Here is a 4,887-nt window from a genome sequence, read left to right as displayed (position 1 = left end):
CAGTCCTTTTGATTCAGTCTCCCGGAATTTAGAACAGTTCCCGTCCCTCTTTCTGTCTTTCACAACATTGGTATTTGAAAAGCACAAGCCATTTGTCTGTACAAAGTCTGTCGATTTGGATTTGTTTGATTGTTTCTTGTGATTAGATTGGGGTTAAACATTTTTGGCAAAAACAATGTGGGCAACGTTGTGTCCTTCTCGGTGTGTCCCATTAAGAGGCACAATGGTGTCATTTGTCCTGTTATTGATGATGTTAACCTTGATCGCTTGGCCAAGGTGATATTGTCTAATTTCTCCCCTGAGGAATCTTTCCCCTTCATAATGAACATCTGCCATTTTTTTTTAACTCAAGGGAAATATCATTCAGTAGAAGAAACCACTGAAGAGTGTAAACAGGAAAAGACAAACAGGTACAAGGGGTCCTGTCTGGCAGACAGTTTGCCCAGCTTCCAAGTTCTTGCAAGCTCAGTCGTAACTGAATGTAACTGGTGCATATCTCCCGGCTCCTTGCTTCGTGGCTATATGTATGCACAGCAGCACTCTTCGCCCAGCAGCTGTGGATTTATTGATTGTGTTAGCTTTCCACGATTCGGTGGTTCGGGAGGGCTGCTGGGGGCGGCAAATCTTGCCTTGGCTGTTGCATTAGTTTTCACTTCATGTAGCTAGAGAGATAGAGCACGTGGCCGGCCTCCCTTCCTCTCTATGGCCTTTCCAAGGGCAGCTGTTTGGACACGTGCCACCGTGTTCCAGGCCACCCTTTATCTCCCCTGATAATTACAGTGGTCCCCATATGGTCCCCCCAATATCTGCCCTGCTCTCTTCCTTACCCCAGTCCATTCTCCTCCAAGCAGCCCCAGTGAACTTCTCAAAATTCAAATCAGATTATTAACCCTCTCCTTTAAACTTTGCCTATTGTCTTTAGAATAAATATCTAAATACTTACTCTGGCCTACACTGGATGGTCTGGTCCTTACCTTTCTCTCAGAACTTATTTTCTTCCACTCTTGCCTGTCCCTGGTCTCTGCACCCCAGCCACAATGGTTTTCTTTCTGTTTCACAAAAACGCTTCTGCCTCAGGGCTGTTGCATATGCTTCACTGTTCTACTTGAGATATTCTGCTTTCATTCTCCCACTAAGGTAACTACTTGTGTTGTATGCTCACTAGAGACTGGCTTAATTTCCCGTATGGCTGGATCCAGAGGCTCTAGTAAAGTCACTGGAGATTTATCTGTTGACTCATTGTTGGCTCTATTCAGGCTGTTTCTTTCCTCATGGTGGCAAGATAGCTGCCAATATCGCCAAGCCTACATCATACTCCCTCAGCAAATCCTATGAAAAGAGAGTACCTCTTTCCTAATAGTTCTTATAAAAATTATGAGGTTGGTTTTATTGGATCACCACAGCTCACATACCCATTCCTGAGTGAATCCTTATGGCCAGGGGGATGGAATACACACACTCACTGGTCAGACCTGGGTCATTGGAAGGGGGTGTGTATTGGCCTTTCCTAAGCCTCATGGACCGAGAGTGGGGGTGATCCTCAAAAGAAAACGGGGTGCCATTACCAGAAGAAAGGGTGTGGGTGCTGGGAAGCAAAATAAAAGGTGCTCATTACTGACTGTTGTAAGGATTTAAAGAGATCATATTTGAAGCACCCCTAGCCCATTTTTCTGGAAGATAATAAGCATTGTATAAATAAAAGCAAAAAGAAATAACAAAATGAGAGTCAGCAAGATTTGGTGTGCTATGTGGATGGGTGGGATGGAGATAAGGTACTTGGAGGCCTCAAGTCTGGAGTCTGGGTTCCTGGGAGGCTGGACAACCTTTAACTAAGAACAATGTGGGGAAGGGCTGGGTGGGTGGGAGGAGCAGCTAGTTTGCCCTGTTAGAGCTCGTGCACGCGCACACATGTGTGTATGTGTGCGTGCGTGTGCGCGCGCGCGTGTGTGTGTGTGTGTGAGGTGTAAGTGGCAGTCATTAGAGGCCATTAGTTTTCTTTTTTAATTGAAGTATAGTTGATTTACAAGGTTGTGCTAATTTCTGCTGGACAGCAAAGTGATTCAGTTATAGACATACAGACATTCTTTTTAAAAATTATTTTCCATTACTGTTTATCGCAGAAGATTGGATATAGTTCCCTGCAGTATACGGTAGGCCCTTGCTGTTTATCCATTCTAAATGTGATAGTTTGCATCTATTAACCCCAAACTCTCAGTCCATCCCTCTCCCTCCACTCCACCCCCCGCCCTTGGCAACCACAAGTCTGTTCTCTATGTAGAGACCATTAGTTTCAGTTCCCTGTTTTTTCAGGTGAGGAGCACAGACCCTGTAAGACAGAAAATAATTGGTTCACCTCCCACAGCAACAAACTCCATCTCCTGGTTTCACTCCCCCAAGCCTGATGTTTTTATTTTTATTTTATTTGTTACTTTCCCTTTGTCTTGAGGGATGCTCATTTGAATTTATTTTGAAAACCAAAGGAGAATATCTCAGGCATTTTCAGTGGCGAAAAGAATTGCATTTCCTGAGGCTAACTGCGACACTGATTGCAACCTACCAGTGTTCACAAGCCCTGAGAGGGTTGCTAAAATCTTCACGTTTATGGCTGTCTTTTTCATAAGGGCAGTTTGGAGAAGGTGAAAATAGTTGAAGGTTCTGCAAATCATTTTGTGTAACGGCCATTGACTGCTTCTCAAGTTTTTATGAAATTTTATAAAAGCCTTCTTTTACATTTCAGGGCTTTCCATGTCCAGCGCCTGAAAATATGAACCCACTTAACAGAGCTGAACTGGGGCTCTTGGTTGTGCACGTCTAGGAGAGATTCCAGGCATCCTTATGTCCAAAGAACCTCCAGCTTGGCTGGGAATGACATCTGTATTAATTTTCCTGTGCCCTTGGGCGGGCCATCTTCATGACCTCTGTTCTCCCCTGTCATTGGAATAGTGGGTATGATGCAAAGGATAATTTTAGATGATACAAGTTTGGAGCTTTAAATATCACCGGATCACCTGGTTAAAGTGTTCTACCTTGTTCAATTTTTTTTTTTTTTCTTTTGGGCCGTGCCCCAGGGCTTACAGGATCTTAGTTCCCTGACCAGGGATCCAACCCGTGTCCCCTGCAGTGGAAGCTGGAGTCCTAATCACTGGATCGCCAGGGAATTCCCTTCCTTGTTCAATTCTATTTCAGTCCTTTCCATGAAGAAACATCCAGCTTGGTGCTAATATAGTTTTAATGCCAGGCATTGGCTAGTCTCTCTTTCTAACAAAGAAAATTTAATAACATTGCTTTTTTTTCTCTTTTTAAAAATTTTATCTTTTTAAATTGAGGTATAGTTGATTTACAATATTATATAAGTTTCAGGTGTACAAAATACACCCCTGCCAATGCGGGAGACACAAGTTCGATCCCTCGTCCGGGAAGATCCCACATGCCTCGGAGCAACTAAGCCCGTGCGCCACAACTACTAAGCCTGCGCTCTAGACCCCGTGAGCCACAACTACTGAGCCCATGTGCTACAACTACTGAAGCCCGTGAGCCACAATTACTGAGGCCTACGTGCCTAGAGCCCGTGCTCTGCAGCAAAGAGAAGCCACCTCAATGAGAAGCCCGTGCACTGCAACGAAGAGTAGCCCCCACTCGCCGCAACTAGAGAAAGCCCATGTACAGCAACGAAGACGCAATGCAGCCAAAAATAAATAAATAAATGAAATGAATTTATAAAACAAAAATAGTGATTCACAATTTTAATTAATTAAGTAATTTATTTTTTTGCGGTACGCGGGCCTGTCACTGTTGTGGCCTCTCCCGTTGTGGAGCACAGGCTCCGGACGCGCAGGCTCGGTGGCCATGGCTCACAGGCCTAGCCGCTCCGCGTCATGTGGGATCTTCCTGGACCGGGGCATGAACCAGTGTCCGCTGCTTCAGCAGGCGGACTCTCAACCACTGCGCCACCAGGGAAGCCCTGATTCACAATTTTTAAAGCCTATACTCCATTTATAGTTATTATATAACATTGGCTATATTCCCTGTGCTTTATACCATACCCCTGTAGCTTGTTTATTTTATACATATTTTATACATAGTAGTTTGTACCTCTTAATCCCCTACCCCTATATTGCCCTTCCCCCCTTCCCTCTCCCCACTGGTGACCACTAGTTTGTTCTCTATATCTCTGAGTCTGTTTCTTTTTTGTCATATTCACTAGTTTGTTGTACTTTTTAGATTCCACATATAAGTGGTATCATACAATATTTGTTTTTTTCTGTCTGACTTATTTTACTGAGCGCAATACCCTTCGAGTCTATCCCTGTTGTTGCAAATGGCAAAATTTCATTCTTTTTTATGGCTGAGTAGTATTCTATTGTATGAATATATATATATATATAAATATATTATATATATATAATATATATATTATATATATATATATATAGTATTTGTGTTTTCCTTTTCCCTCTGTCTGTGTAGCCAGTGAGAACTAGTTTTCCATTTATTTATAACACTAGCTACCACCACCACTAACATAGTGCTTACTAATTCCAGGAACTTTTCTAAAGATTTTACATGCATAACTCATTCAATTCTCTTAAGAGATAAGTTATTATTAGTATTCTCCACTTTAGAAAAGAGAAAATCAAATCACAGAGAGGTTGAAGCACTTGCCCAAGGTCACACAGCTAGTACCTATCAGAGGGGGCATTTGAACCCAGGAACTCCGCCTCCAGAGCCTGTGCCCTTAACCATTCTACTTTGCTGGTGCGTGACATAATGTTTCCTTTTAAAACGTATGTACCAAAAAAAAAGGGGGAGGGAGGTGAGAGTCAATTATATAAAATAGATAATAAAGCATGCATGACAAAGACACAGTAAAATTGTGACCATGGCTTT

This window comes from Neophocaena asiaeorientalis, unplaced genomic scaffold (genome assembly GCF_003031525.2).
Source record: "Neophocaena asiaeorientalis asiaeorientalis breed wild unplaced genomic scaffold, Neophocaena_asiaeorientalis_V1.1 scaffold648, whole genome shotgun sequence".
NCBI classification, from domain to species: Eukaryota; Metazoa; Chordata; class Mammalia; order Artiodactyla; family Phocoenidae; genus Neophocaena; species Neophocaena asiaeorientalis.
The sequence above is the reverse complement of the archived record's forward strand: the minus strand, read 5'-3'. Positions refer to the sequence as shown.